This window comes from Notothenia rossii (assembly GCF_949606895.1).
Source record: "Notothenia rossii genome assembly, chromosome: 9".
NCBI lineage: Eukaryota > Metazoa > Chordata > Actinopteri > Perciformes > Nototheniidae > Notothenia > Notothenia rossii.
Genome location: NC_136907.1, coordinates 53,937,630 through 53,954,317, shown reverse-complemented (window position 1 = coordinate 53,954,317; position 16,688 = coordinate 53,937,630).

The following is a 16,688-nucleotide window of genomic DNA, read 5'->3' as shown; positions in this document are numbered from 1 at the left end:
TATGCGGATGATACTCAACTATATTTATCAATCAAGCCTGATGAAATTAATCATCTAAATAAAATTCAAGACTGCCTCAAGGTCTTAAAAACGTGGATGACCTTACATCTTTTTATGTTAAACACGACCAAAACTGAAGTTATTGCACTTGGCCCGAAGAATCTACGAAACAAATTATCTAAAGATATATTAACTATGGATGGCATTAATTTGGCCTCCAGTGAGACTGTAAGGAATCTTGGTGTTATATTTGATCAGGATTTATCCTTTAACACCCACATAAAATCAATTTCAAGGACTGCCTACTTCCATCTACGTAACATTGCAAAAATCAGGCATATCTTGCCTCAAAACGATGCAGAGAAACTAGTCCATGCATTTGTTACTTCAAGGCTGGATTATTGTAACTCCTTATTATCAGGGTGTACCAAGAAGTCAGTCAAGTCGCTTCAGCTGATTCAAAATGCTGCAGCTCGTGTACTAACCAGAGTTAGGAAAAGGGACCACATTACTCCTGTTCTGGCTGCCTTACACTGGCTCCCTATAGAACACAGGATAGAATTTAAAATTCTTCTTCTCGCCTACAAAGCCCTTAATGGGCAGGCGCCATCTTATCTTAAAGAACTCATTATACCCTATTGTCCTACTAGGGCATTGCGTTCCAAGAATGCAGGGTTGTTGGTTGTTCCTAGAGTCTCTAAAAGTACAATGGGAGCCAGAGCCTTTTCTTATCAAGCTCCACTTTTGTGGAATCAGCTTCCAGTTTGTGTTCGGACGGCAGACACCCTATCCATTTTTAAGAGTGCGCTTAAGACCTTCCTTTTTGATAAAGCTTATAGTTAGGGCTGATTAGATTCAGCCCCTAGTTTTGCTGATATAGGCTTAGTTTGTCGGGGGACATCTTACTTCTTCCTTCTCTCTTTCTATACCTGTGTACTCTCATGTTCCGATTAACCCAGCTTCCCCAAATTTCTTTCTTTTTGGTGTCTATATACGCCGGGATCCGGAGTCATGGATGATCCTGCGGTCCTGTGTCATGGATTGCGAGTCCTGGATCTTGAGTCGTGGCTGTGGTCCTTCATCATAAGTCCTGGATGGATATACTCGTGGATTCATCTTCCTATTATACACACATGCATTTCCAAACATTTGGACTACCTATGTTGCAAATGTATTATCTTTTCAATTTACACACGGCATCTATTGCACGTCTGTCCGTCCTGGGAGAGGGATCCCTCCTCTGTTGCTCTCCCTGAGGTTTCTCCCATTTTTCCCTTTAAACTGTGGGTTTTCTCTGGAAGTTTTTCCTTGTACGATGTGAGAGTCTAAGGACAGAGGGTGTCGTATTGTCATCCTGATATTCTGTACAAACTGTGAAGTCCACTGAGACAAATGTAACATTTGATATTGGGCTATATAAATAAACATTGATTGATTGATTATAACCACTCTGAACTCGACACAAATTAGATGCTCTGTTCTAACTCGATAGCCTATTTCCGACTTGGAAAAAGTTGAATGACCTTTTACTGGGCACAGCTGTAGTTCCCTAGATGCGATCTCAACAATAGGTGTGTGCATTGGCAATAGCTGACTTCAGCATGCAAAATAATTCGGCATGTGTATGAATCTTTACTTGCCGAGTAAGAACCACACGTTTGCATTAGCGCTGACAGTATGCAACTTGAAAAATTAAAGGAGAAAAAATATAATTTAAAATGAATGTGTGCCAGCAGCCAAACTGGAATATAAGTAAACAGACAAGATAGCCTTGTGTTCTAGTCTTGACTCTTCTTTCACCTTATGCAGAGCCGCTATGTATTGATTTGTATTGACAATGTGTAAAGTCCCTTACACACCAAGCCGATTTCAGCCGTCGATAGATGTTGGGCCGTCGGTGAGCGTCGTGTCGCCCTACTCAGATTGGTGTGTCCCGCCCCGTCGTGTCTTTTCGGCCGTGCCGACACCTTCCTCCGACGATTCGACATGTGGAATCGGGCGGCTGTCGGCTAAAGGCCGTCGGCCAAAGAAATCACTCTGATTGGCTGTTCAGTTTAGCGAATCAGTGCATGAGAAGCGAAATGGAAGTGAGGGACCCAAACAAACTATTAAGAAGACAAATCGGAGATTTCATTTAACTCCAGCTCTCCACACAGGTTCGGGAAAGCCCCATGAGCTTCTCGTTGTAGAGTGAAAATGGAACCCACGCGCTATTTGTTGTTTGTTTAAATCACGCAGTCTGTTCTTCTTCTCTCTGTGTATCACACAGTCTGTCTTCCGGTTGTTTGTTGCCTCTTGAATGACGAACGTACACTACCGCCGCCTGCTGGTAAGGAGAGTTATTGCCACTCACGCATGCGCAGTTCGTACGTGCAACTTGGCCGTTGACTGAAGTATTTGCAGGGTGTTCCAGTCCGAAACATGGCCAAGACGCAGGAGACGTGAGGCGAAGTGAGGCGATGTTCCGTCGGGACGTGTTCTTTGGTGTTCTTTAGTGTCAGTTTGGTGTGTAAGAACCTTAAGAGGCGTCACAAACCGCTAGCGGGGCTTGCATCACTGATTTTGATGCCAGGCATTTTTCACTTAAAATCAACCTTCCTCCACTCCACCAGGTCATAGAGTAGGTGTTTTCTGTGGGGAAGGACTTTTTCACAAGAACAATTCAGCCTTGTTTTGAGACATGAGTGTTGTCCAAACCAAATACAATACTTGCCATTAACCAAATGTTCCTCCCTGTGTGTTTCTGTTTCACAACATTACATTACATGACGTCAGAGAGAATCAATAGAGAGAGGCTTTTCTTCAATTGGAGAGCCCCCAGTTTGCTGCAGTGATAGCTCTCAGATATAATGAAACTCCCACAGCAGGGACACAGATTACATTTGTAGACCCGGCTCTTATAAATGGAACACTTCATGCAATTTGGACCAGGAATGAGAAAGTCAAATGTTACTAGTTCACTTTATGCCCTTGGGTAAAATGCATTAGATGCTATATTGAGTGAAAGACCTGCATATATATATATATATATATATATATATACTAGGGCTTTCAAACGATTAACATTTTAAATCAGATTAATCACAGCTTAAAAATTCATTAAAACCGACTCTGTCGTCCGGTGATCCAACCGCCTTCTGGAAAAGCTTCACAAGTACGTCAGTACTCAAATGCGCTTTGTTACACAAGTGACGGTTTGCATTTCAGATTGTTGCCGCACATGCGTGCCTGCGTACCAGTTATGTGCACCTCTGCGCCATATATAGACAGTCTATCTATCAGTCTATCTATCTATATACAGTCTATATGGCGCTGGTTCACCTACTACAGCAAAAGTATTCTCCGTCGGGACTTCCTGCAACAACACCACGCCGTTATCTTGATTCTGATTGACCAGAAGACATTATCAAAGATGTTCTATTGAGAAGACGATCACTACGTGACAAAAGTTTTCAAAACCGTTTCTGGTCTTCGGTATTTCCAGACAAGTGGCTACTGAAACCAATCTTACTAACTGCTGTCTGTGCAATTCTCGGCGCGAGTTGGCAGACTTTATTTTGGTTACTTTAACATCATTTTTCATGGTGGGGCTAAGCCATTTCTTGGTATGGGTGTAGCCTACCCCCAGCATTTTAACGCAATTAATTAAAAAAATTAATTACCGCCGTTAACGCGATAATTTTGACAGCATTAATATAGACATTTTATTTATTGGGATAAACCCCTTGAGATGCACCATCTCGTTTTCAAGGGGGTCCCGACAATAGCAACAACTTACAGACATATATAAACAAAAAGACAAAAAGCAAAACATGACACACAAGACAAACCACGTATACAGTCTGTAGTCTATATTCTTACATTCCTTCAGTAATTCATTTCTTGACCAGCCCAAGGGTTATTCAACCCATAGGGTGCATGTTTTTGCTCTTTCAGTTGACCTTATAGGCTATCATGAGTTTGGGCTGATTATACTGCCTCTGCCGGACAATTTCCCTAAGCTCAACCCTGGGAAGAGACACTGCTGGAGGCACTTTATGGTGGCTCACTAAAGGAAATACAGATTACATTCCCACTCTACTGCTGTCTGTCACATTGGATGAGCAAAGGAACTAAACTAAATGCACTTACTGTACTGTTCATCTGTTAGAATAAACTTTTCCAAACGTGGTACCCCTTTTTTATTGCACCCTTAAGTTTCCACGGATGATATCTGTCAGAAATGTGATACCTCTGCCTTCCATCGTACTTACTTTGTTTGCAAATTTTCAGTGTTCAGTCAGAACATTTACAAGTAGAGAAAAGACAGAAGCCCTGCTGGTAAAGTGACCTGCTGTTTGTGCAGAAGGTCAGGGACCACCATCTGGTGTGCAAGTTATTCCCTCTGGAGGTGTGACTGCACGACAGGCAAGGCAATTAGGAAAAAGCCTTTACTTTATAGTCCATTTCATGCACCAAGGGAAACTCTGCTGCCTCTAGTTTGATGTCAGTAAACGTTCTCAATCAGCAGATAGCCCCAGCATAATGTTTTAAATGCTAAACCAAATATTCCTCTGGCAGTGTTCAATTTACAGCTACTCTTGCATTTACTCTGTAGTGGCCTGGCTTACAAATCTGATGTAGTAACACAGCTAACTGTTAACGTTTGCACTCGTTTTTTATGGTTATGATTTGGTGACCCGTCTCATCAACGTTGCGTGGAAGTCGGAAACAGTACCGAAGGAGTGGCAGACCGGGGTGGTGGTTCCCCTTTTCAAAAAGGGGGATCAGAGGGTGTGTGCCAATTACCGAGGCATCACACTACTCAGCCTCCCCGGGAAAGTTTACTCTAAGGTACTCGAAAGGAGGGTCAGGCCGATTGTCGAACCTCAGATTGAGGAGGAACAATGCGGATTCCGTCCTGGTCGTGGAACGACGGATCAGCTTTTTACTCTCGCAAGGATCCTGGAGAGGGCCTGGGAGTACGCTCATCCAGTCTACATGTGTTTTGTAGACTTGGAGAAAGCGTATGACCGGGTTCCCTGGGAGTCACTGTGGGAGGTGCTGCGGGAGTATGGGGTGAGGGGGTCTCTACTCAGGGCCATCCAATCTCTGTACTCCCAAAGCGAGAGCTGTGTCCGGGTCCTCGGCAGTAAGTCCGACCCATTTCAGGTGAGGGTTGGCCTCCGCCAGGGCTGCGCTTTGTCACCAATCCTGTTTGTAATATACATGGATCGGATTTCGAGGCGTAGTCGTGGGGCAGGGGGTCTGCAGTTCGGTGGACTAAGGATTGCACCACTGCTTTTTGCAGATGATGTGGTTCTGATGGCTTCATCGGTCTGCGACCTTCAGCACTCACTGGATCGGTTCGCAACCGAGTGTGAAGCGGCTGGGATGAGGATCAGCACCTCCAAATCTGAGGCCATGGTTCTCAGCAGGAAACCGATGGACTGTCCACTCCAAGTAGGGAATGAGTCCTTACCCCAAGTCAAGGAGTTCAAGTATCTTGGGGTCTTGTTCTCGAGTGAGGGAACAATGGAGCGTGAGATGGGTCGGAGAATCGGAACAGCGGGAGCGGTACTGCAGTCTCTTTACCGCACCGTTGTGACGAAAAGGGAGCTGAGCCAGAAGGCAAAGCTCTCTGTCTACCTGGCCATTTTCGTTCCTACCCTCACCTATGGTCATGAAGGATGGGTCATGACCGAAAGAACGAGATCGCGGGTACAAGCGGCCGAGATGGGTTTTCTCCGCAGGGTGGCTGGTGTCTCCCTTAGGGATAAGGTGAGAAGTTCGGTCATCCGGGAGGGACTCGGAGTTGAACCGCTCCTCCTTCGCGTCGAAAGGAGCCAGTTGAGTTGGTTCGGGCACCTAGTTAGGATGCCACCTGGGCGCCTCCCTAGGGAGATGTTCCAGGCACGTCCAGCTGGGAAGAGACCAAGGGGTAGACCTAGAACCAGATGGAGGGATTATATCTCTTCTCTGGCCTGGGAGCGCCTTGGGATCCCCCAGTCAGAGCCGGTTGATGTGGCCAGGGAAAAGAAAGTTTGGGGCTCTCTGCTGGAACTGCTACCTCCGCGACCCGACCACGGATAAGCGGGAGAAGATGGATGGATGGATGGATGATTTGGTGGCTCCTGTGGTTTTCTTTAAGCTTTTTCGCGGACAATCGTGGCCACTGCGATCAGAATTGATAAACGCATAGCGCTTCATGTGGCTTCCTCACAACAAAAGCATCTGTTTCGCCAATCGAATGCCTTTAATGTCAATAAGATGTTCCATTTAGGTGAACAGTAAAAAGTGAGATCGCTATAAATCTGACACAATTGTGATGGATTACATGCATGCATAATTTTCAATCTCTTTTGCTCAGGTAGGATATCTTATTTTGTGAAATGTCTGTGCCTCAAATTTGGCAGCTCAGAGTGGCTTTACGGTTGAAATACACAAAACGCCAGACTTGTTCTTATGCATCATGGATTTATTATTTTACTACTGAAACATAGCTAAACATGAATGCAGAGATGTGTTACTGTAAACATCTGACTTCGTAACCCTGAGCTGTATGGCTGGTAAATGAGACTGTCAGCAGTGGGTATTAAAGCTTCAGGGAGGGAAGCTCTCAAGGTCTGGTCAATCCTCTCTGTTTAATGGGCATGTTAAATTCATTAAATTCAAATCAAATCAAATCAGGTTTTATTTATAAAGCACATTTTAAAACGATTTTTGGTCGAGATCAAATAAAGACAATAAATAAATTACCACAACAAATATAAAAATCCAACACAGGGAATTGTCCGTAGTCATACTCTGCTCGGACTAGAATGCCAGGGAGAAGAAGTGAGTCTTTAGTTTTGTTTTAAAAACCCCTAGAGTCTGGGCCGACCTCATATGGAGGGGCAGAGTGTTCCAGAGCCTGGGACCAGCTGCTGCGAAGGCTCGGTGCCCTCGGGTTTGAGCCTGGTCTGGGGCACTACCAGCAGTAGCTGGTCAGCAGACCTTAAGACTATGGCTGGGGTGTAGCGCTGGAGGAGTTCAGCTATATAGGCCGGAGCCAGACCATTTAGTGCTTTAAGAACAAATAAAAGGAGTTAAAAATCAATTTGGAACCGAATTGGAAGCCAGTGCAGTGAGGCCAGAATTGGGGTAATGTGGTCACGCTTTTTGTGGCCAGTAAGAAGACGTGCAGCGGCATTCTGCACTAGCTGCAGGTGTCTAATTGAGGCCTGGTCCATACCCACATACAGACCGTTGCAGTAATCCAACCTTGTGGTTACAAAGGCGTTGATAACCCTTTCCAAGTCTTTAAAAACGACTTGGTCTTAGCCAATAGTCCTATTTTAAAAAAGCAGGTTTTAACTACACTGCTGATCTGTTTATCAAATTTAAAAGTGCTATCGAAGGTCACTCCAAGGTTCTTGACAGAGGGGAGGATGTTTTTTTTTAGGGAGCCCAGAGTGGGGAGGCTAGAGGTTGGGGTCTAAAAAAGATGACCTCAGTCTTACTCTCGTTTAGGTTGAGGAAATTTTGGCTCAGCCAGGATTTGACCTCTGTCAAGCAGTCCTTCAATATCTGTAAAGAGTTTGCATTGGAATTGAGAGGCAGATAGATTTGTACATCATCTGCATAACAATGGAAGGGGACATTGTGTTTTGTAAGGATTGAACCCAGGGGCAGTATGTAAAGTGTAAAAAGGATGGGGCCCAGAATCGAGCCTTGGGGAACCCGACAGGTAAGAGGGGCTTTGGCAGAGGAGAAGGCACCCAGCTGCACTGAAAAGCTACGGTCTGTCAGGTAGGACCTGAACCAAGCAAGGGCAGAGCCTGTGATGCCTGCGGACTGTTCAAGCCGTGACAACAGGATGCTATGGTCCACAGTGTCAAAGGCAGCTGTCAGGTCTAACAGCAGCAGGACAGCTGGGCTACCTGAGTCGGCGGCTAGGAGCAGATCATTAAAACTCTTAAAAGGGCTGTTTCAGTGCTGTGCATGGGTTTAAAGCCAGACTGAAACTTTTCATGGATTCAATTCGTGGTTAAAAAAGACTGCAGCTGGGCATAGACTACTCGCTCCAGAACTTTGGATAAAAAAGGTAGCTGGAAGATGGGCCTAAAATTTGCGAGAATGGAAGGGTCGAGATTTTTCTTTTTAAGTAGTGGCTTTACCACGGCATGTTTGAAGGCAGCTGGGACACATCCTGAGCCAAGAGAAGTATTTAATAGTAATAAAATACTTGCTCCAACTGAATTAAAAACATCTCTGAGAAGGCGAGAGGGAATGCTATCTGAGCTGCAGTTTGTCGGCCGCAGGTGCTTGACTATATCCGAGAGAGAAGAGAGGGATACAGGCTCAAAGTGGTCGAGGACAGCAGGGCACAGGAAAGGAGCAGGATCTGGGGTAGCACTAGTGTGGGCTAGCCTAAGAGCAGATACTTTTTCGATAAAAAATATAAGGAACTTAAGGTTTATGGCTGTTTTTGGAGATTAGCAGAGAAATGTGCTCTGTTTTGGCTGCTTTGACTGCCGTCTGGTAGTCGGAAAGACAAGCACGAAGGATTTTTAAGGAGACATGGAGTTTATCCTTTTTCCATTTTCTCTCTGCGCGCCTGCAAGCGCGTCTGAGGGCACGAGTACAGTCATTTAGCCAAGGCTCTGAGAGAACTTTGGTGCGTCTAAGCGTAAAAGGAGCAACAGAATCCAAAATTAGTGTACATGTCGAGTCAAACATGGAGATAAGCTCATCAGCATTAAAAGCACAGTTCACATCTAATTCACAGATCAGGGAAACATTAAAAACATCAGAAAACTGTGAGGCAGTCAAGGGGTTAATCCAACGCAGACGACGCGCAGGAGCACGTGATTCGACTCCTGCGGAAGGGATCGAGGTTATAAACAGAACCGGTAAATGGTCTGAGATACGCGTTGTTACACAGATTTCATCCACAGATACAGACAGTCCAAACGATAATACTAAATCTAAAGTGTGTCCTTTTTCGTGTGTTGGGCCAGCTACGGACTGAATGAGACCGAATGAATCGAGGAGATAAAAAAAATCCCTAACCAGAGGTTCGGACTCGCAACACACATGGACATTGAAGTCTCCGCAAATAAAAACACGATCATATTTCACCATGATCCCGGACAGAAAGTCAGCAAAGTCATTTATGAAATACATATTGCACTTTGGCGGACGATACACGACTGCGCAGAGTATAGGCGAGGACGGATTAAGTTAAAAAAGCTGCAACTCAAAGCTAGCATAGCTAGTTACAGGGTGAAGCAATCGCCATTGGAGGCTAGCTCTAAACACTGATGCTATTCCCCCACCATGGCCGGTGGTACGGGGGGAGCTGAAGAATGTACAGTCAGTGGGAAGAAGTTCAGAGAACGGTGTATACTCGCCAGCGTGGACCCAGGTCTCCGTCAGAAACAAGGTGGTTGTTGTTAGAGAAAATGATCTGTGTAATGGAGTTTAATGCCGGGCTCATAATACAACACTGGGCTATCATGTCCAATTCTACCTTTAGTGTCACCTCAGCTTACAATAAGCATGTCTGCTTTGACCGGCCCATTAGTTTACTTTGCTCTTTGTTTGGTGTTGGTCAGATAGCCAAGCCGCCCTTCTGAGCTAATTTGCTTTATTGTTTTAGGTGCTATTAATGACTTGGTGGTTGGTCAAACTGGTATATTGTGATATTTTTTTCTCTCCTTGTCGGATGTGTCGGGGTAAAAATCATGTATTGTAGCTTATTTAAGAGTGTCAAGAACTGCAATAAAACTGCATTTCATCGGATGGCCTATTGAGGCTGGCTCCCAAAGTAACTTAGTCCACTAACCCCAATAATAAAACGCCCAACTTCAAAACACAAACACTTTTACAGCCTGGAAGAATGAATCAATGAATTAGACCTTTATAGGGTGCAAATGATGTGCAGCTCATGGTCAAGGGCTGCTATGAATTATTTATGAACTTGCCCCTTATTATTTTCAGTGTTTAAAGTGACCCTTTCACATCACATGGTTTCATTTCAGCATGGGTCCAGTATGACGACGAAAAGGCAATTTACAATCATAATCTGGAGTTGACTCGCAGAATCTCAATTAGTTTTCAAGTAATTTTTAACAACTAACCTGTCTGCTGCATTAGAGTTATGTGATTTATGACTTTAATCTGACCTTTTTGCTGTTTGGATAACAAATAACTCGTTAACAGTACATAGACCTTTTCATTTTTAGTAGTCAAATGTCATTATGTCAAATATGGAAATGCCACTCTTCTCCCGTTTATCCGTGGTCGCGGGGGTAGCAGTTCCAGCAGTTCCAGCAGAGAACCCCAAACTTTCTTTTCCCTGGCCACATCAACCAGCTCTGACTGGGGGATCCCAAGGCGCTCCCAGGCCAGCGAAGAGATATAATCCCTCCACCTGGTCCTAGGTGTACCCAGGGCTGGCCCTGACCAATTTACTTCCCTATGTGTGAGGAAATAATTCTCACCTGTTGACGTTTATGAGCAACCCTGAGTCTGTTATCTCTCTTAAGGAATGGGAGGCTCCAGCTATCTTGATAAACCAGTTTTATGACCGGTCAACTCTCGGTCACAGACCCTAAGAGTCAGGCAAGTGATTCAGTGTCGCCAGTTGGGGATATCTCCAGTGTTCCCAGCTGTTGATTAACTCTCTGTAAACTAGTTAAAAGGTCTATCGAGAGAGAGACTGGGCAGAATTGATGTGGCAACGCACCCGTGCAGTCAGAACCTCTGGCTGCTGTGACTTGTGATATGAATTCTCCGGCCGATACTTGTAATAAAACACCATTGTTTGACATCAAAGCTCCAACTCTCCTCGTGTCTCTCTGAGTCCTACCTCTCCATTGCTGCAGAAGTTTCCCTTACACTAGTTGATGTTTTTAATTCAGTTGGAGCAAGTATTTTATTACTATTAAATACCTCTCTTGGCTCAGGATGTGTCCCAGCTGCCTTCAAGCATGCCGTGGTAAAGCCACTACTTAAAAAGAAAGATCTCGACCTTTCCATTCTCGCAAATTTTAGGCCCATCTCCCAGCTAGCTTTTTTATCCAAAGTTCTGGAGCGAGTAGTCTATGCCCAGCTGCAGTCTTTTTTAACCACGCATGGAATCCATGAAAAGTTTCAGTCTGGCTTTAAACCCATGCACAGTACTGAAACAGCCCTTTTAAGAGTTTTTAATGATCTGCTCCTAGCCGCCGACTCAGGTAGCCCAGCTGTCCTGGTGCTGTTAGACCTGACAGCATCCTTTGACACTGTGGACCATAGCATCCTGTTGTCACGGCTTGAACAGTCCGCTGGCATCACAGGCTCTGCCCTTGCTTGGTTCAGGTCCTACCTGACAGACCGTAGCTTTTCAGTGCAGCTGGGTGCCTTCTCCTCTGCCAAAGCCCCTCTTACCTGTGGGGTTCCCCGAGGCTCGATTCTGGGCCCCATATATACTTTACATACTGCCCCTGGGTTCAATCCTTACAAAACACAATGTCCCCTTCCATTGTTATGCAGATGATTTACAAATATATCTGCCTCTCAATTCCAATGCAAACTCTTTACAGATATTGATGGACTGCTTGACAGAGGTCAAATCCTGGCTGAGCCAAAATGTCCTCAACCTGAACGAGAGTAAGACTGAGGTCATCTTTTTTGGACCCCAACCCCCAGCCTCCCCAGTTGAAATTCTGGGCTCCCTCAAAAAAAACATCCTCCCCTCTGTCAAGAACCTTGGAGTGACCTTCAATAGCACTTTTAAATTTAATAAACAGGTCAGCGTAGTTAAAACCTGCTTTTTTAAAATATGACTATTGGCTAAGACCAAGTCGTTTTTATCTTTTAAAGACTTGGAAAGGGTTATCAACGCCTTTGTAACCACAAGGTTGGATTACTGCAACGGTCTGTATGTGGGTATGGACCAGGCCTCAATTAGACGCCTGTAACTAGTGCAGAACGCCGCTGCACGTCTTCTTACTGGCCACAAAAAGCGTGACCACATTACCCCAATTCTGGCCTCACTGCACTGGGTTCCAATTGCGTTCCGAATTGATTTTAAACTCCTTTTATTTGTTTTTAAAGCACTAAATGGTCTGGCTCCGGCCTATATAGCTGAACTCCTCCAGCGCTACACCCCAGCCAGAGCCTTAAGGTCTGCTGACCAGCTATTGCTGGTAGTGCCCCAGACCAGGCTCAAAACCCGAGGATACCGAGCCTTCGCAGCAGCTGGTCCCAGGCTCTGGAACTCTCTGCCCCTCCATATGAGGTCGGCCCAGACTCTAGGGGTTTTTAAAACAAAACTAAAGACTCACTTCTTCTCCCTGGCATTCTAGTCCGAGCAGAGTATGACTACGGACAATTCCCTGTGTTGGATTTTTATATTTTTTTGGGTAATTTATTTGTCTTCTGTTCTTTGCGAATGTAGTAATGTGTTATTTATTATTTGCATGTACAGCACTTTGGTCTCGACCAAAAATCGTTTTAAAATGTGCTTTATAAATAAAACCTGATTTGATTTGATTAGGAAAGATTTCAGATTTTTTTTAAATGTTGAAGTTAAAAGCATCAATCTGGTGCACTTTTAGAGCAAAATTAAGAGATCTATATCTCTCAACACGATATGAAACAGAACTGTAAGGAGATTTTCTTTTTGTTTATGGCTATTTTACAAATAACCCCCATTTTAAACTTTATTCTTGTTTATCAATAACAATTTTTTTTTACTGTCATATAGTATTTTTGTTCTGTTACAGCTAAGTTTACTCTTGTTTGCATTTTCTGGGCTATTCTTTGTGTGCCTATTGTGCCTAGTCGTGGTCCCTTTAAGAATCAGGATGACATCATCAGATGGGTGTGTCAGGTGATCATTAGAGAGGAATTAGGCAAAGCATGGCTCTGTGAGCAATGTGTAATTGTTTGTTAGAAATCCAGCTACATCTGCATACGTCTTAATGCCTTTGATCGCATCGTATGTAAGTATTGTTTATGTTTGTGTTATTAACCATTACAGATGATTATTTTTAGAAAATATTGTATTCTGTGGTGTTTAATGCTGGAGATCTTCCGAGTTGTCTAAATATTGTTCAAGGCTAATGCAAAGAGAGTTAAATAAATAAATGTACAAATGGCTGATTATATGTTTAAAATATGATGCCATTTATAACTGTTTGAGTTCTAGAATTACAATAAATACATTAAAAAGCTTACAGTAAATATAACAAGGCAATTCAATTAATGTTAAAGGTGTGTTGATTTATATACATTGTGCATATTTGTGTATGTAGAAATGATCATAGAATTGATTATATTTTGTCTTGTTTATTTTTAGTTTCACACCTTCCTTATATCATTAAACCTGTGGGCAAAGGATTCACGTCTTCAGAGTCTTGGTGTACGGAGGGAGTTTATCTGGCTGTTAAGCTATATACACTACATATACCGGGGACAGCACAGTGAAAATACGGCATTCTAGCGGGAAGGACAACACAGTGTAAGCTGGCTGACAATGACAGCATCTTCACATACAGCCACTGGATGACCGTCAAAACACTGTTTCCAAAGAGAGGTACACTATCAGACGGTGCCATGACAGAAAAGGCTTCTTCGCTAAACACACGCTCCCGTGTTTCAGGCTCCCAACTACGATCAAGAGCATCATCAACTGGGTCCGCTGCAGTCAGGGCACGAGCGAGAGCAGAAGCAGCTAAAGCAAGTCTTTCCTACGCCGAAGAGGAAATTAATCTAAGGCTAGAAAAAGCTAAGTTGGAAGCATCTATGGAAATGCTCAACATACAGAAAGAGACAGCTGCGGCTATAGCTGAAGCAGAAGTATTCGAAGCTGCTGAGGATTTAGACATTGAGAAAGAAAGGAGTAAAAAATGTTTAAGCTCTGTATCATTGGAAGCAGCATTACGCACACAGCAATATGTTGCTGACCAAGCCAAAATAACCGAGGCTAAACCTCAACTAAGTGATCATTATGTAGCAGCAAATACAAAGCCAAGTCCTAGCGACAGCGTTTCACATTCACAGCTCAAACCAGAAGTCAAACCTTTCATTCTCCATCAAACCAATCCTGGATCCCAATCACCTCATCTTACCTCACAGCAGCCTGGCATCAACGGAGACGAGTGTGCTCGTGGTTCACGCAATGTAAAGTTTGAGAATAACCGTTGTACTCCTGGACAGTATTACAGGCCTCAAAACCACAGTGGTAATCCTTCCTCATCGCCCCATACCAATACCATGTCTCCAAATTACAATCACGACGACTCAAACCTGAATGACTTTCTGAGATATTTTGCACGGCATGAGCTTGTTGCTACAGGTTTGCTTCAATTCAATGAAAAACCTCAGAATTACAGAGCATGGAAACGGTCTTTCCAGACCGCAACCCGGGGTTTAAACCTGACACCAAGTGAGGAGATGGATCTTCTGCACAGGTGGCTTGGTAACGAGGCAAGACAACATGTCGAACAGATAAGAGCAATACACATAAATCACCCTGAAGCAGGATTAGCAATGACATGGGACAGACTCGTGCGAACATATGGCTCACCAGAAGTCATTGAAGACGCTCTGTTCAAACGCATTGACACCTTTCCTAAAATAACAAATCAAGATTATTCCAAACTGACAAAGTTAAGTGATCTATTCATTGAACTTCAATCTGCCAAAGCAGAGGGAGACTTTCCTGGTCTCTCCTTCCTCGACACAGCCAGAGGCGTCAACCCAATAGTTCAGAAGCTTCCATTCGGTCTGCAGGAAAAGTGGGCATCAGTTGGTGCATCCTACAAGCGGCAAAATCTTGTCCACTATCCACCCTTTGACTTCTTTGTGAACTTTGTCAGCCAGGAGGTTATCATGAGGAATGATCCGAGCTTCAACTTCGCCTCCCACACAGACACAGCTAAACAGAATGATAAGACAGGTTGGAAACCAAACAAATATCGGGAGGTCTCTGTCCACCAAACAGAGATCTTCCCCGGGGTCGTTACTGAAACCGGTGAGCCCCCAACGAGATCTGAGGACTTTGATCAAATGTGTCCGATACATGAAAAGCCACATCCATTCCGCAAATGTCGTACATTCCGAGCAAAGCCCATTGATGAGCGTAAGGCATTCCTAAAAGAGAATAATGTGTGCTTCAGATGCTGTTCTTCGTCATCACATTTCGCGAAGAACTGTAAAATGAAAATTCAATGTTTAGAATGCAAAAGTGAAAGACACCATACAGCACTTCGCCCTGGACCCGCACCCTGGATGGAGGAGGTGGTCCCTGCTCCTGAGCATGGCGGGGAGGAGCAGCAAACTTCACCTCCTCCTCATGTCACCACCAAATGCACAAACATCTGTGGCAGAGATCTGGCAGGTAGATCCTGCTCCAAAATATGTCTTGTAAATGTATATCCATCAGGCCACAAAGACAAAGCAATTAAACTGTATGCAATTTTGGACGAACAGAGCAACAGATCATTAGTTCGTTCACAGTTCTTTGAAATGTTCAGTGACCAAAGTCTGAGTGCTCCTTACACATTGAGAACATGTGCTGGAGTGAAGGAATCAGCAGGAAGAAGAGCCAGTGGCTATGCTTTTGAGTCTCTGAATGGAACTGTCCACATCCCATTACCCAGCCTCATAGAATGCAATGACATTCCTAACAACAGAAATTAGATCCCAACCCCTTATGTGGCTCTCAATCATGCACACCTCAAGTCAGTGGCGCACCTCATCCCAGACATTGACCCACAAGCCCCTATCATGCTTCTCTTGGGTCGGGACGTTATCAGAGTTCATAAGGTTCGCGAACAGATGAATGGCTCACACAACCTTATGCTCAAAAGTTAGATCTGGGGTGGGTCATTGTAGGCAATGTTTGTCTAGAAAGCGTCAACAAACCATTGACGATCAACAGCTTCTACACAAAAACCACAGAACTAGAGCGTCCTATTCTCCAAGTCACTCAGGATTCAGATGGGAAAACCTCCTGTGATGCTGACCACCTTGGAAGTATTGTGCCCAATCTGGACCATTTGCCTTTTGTTCCGACAGATCAGAACCCCACAGATCATGCAACACGTTCAGTGGCTCCAGGTCATTTAAAAGACACTAACTGGCTGACTGGACCCAAGTTTCTGTCCAAGCCAAAGCCAAGTATCTCTGAGAGCACCTATGATCTTGTGGGTCCGAGTCCAGACCCAGATATCCGGCTTCAAGTGTCCACTTTGAGCACTGCAACAGCTCACAAGCAGCTTGGTTCTCAGCGATCTACCAAGTCCTCTTTATGGGAGTCACTCTCTCCTTCTGTTACTCGCCTCTTGCACATCGCATATGTGTTCGAGGAAACCCCAAAAAAGAATAGTTATCGTAAGGGCTGGCATTGCTGCGAGGCAGAATTCACTGTTGAGGAATCCAATCAGGCCGCAGATATCATCATTCAAGCATGCAAGATGTGGCAGTCAAATCAAGTAACAAGATATGAATGGCCTCTTCGAATGACAACACAGACTTTTCTTAACAAAAACGGGAAGTTGCATCAGGTCGAGGTGAAGGTCATCGAACCAGGAGGGACTTTGCTCTTTCTTAGGCCTGTTGCAGAGATGGTGCCTCTTCTCCCCCCAGATGGCTAGGTAATGCAAGTGTACTAGATTTGGGTGACGTGTTTCACGCCAGACGGGGAGTGTTCTGTTACAGCTAAGTTTACTCTT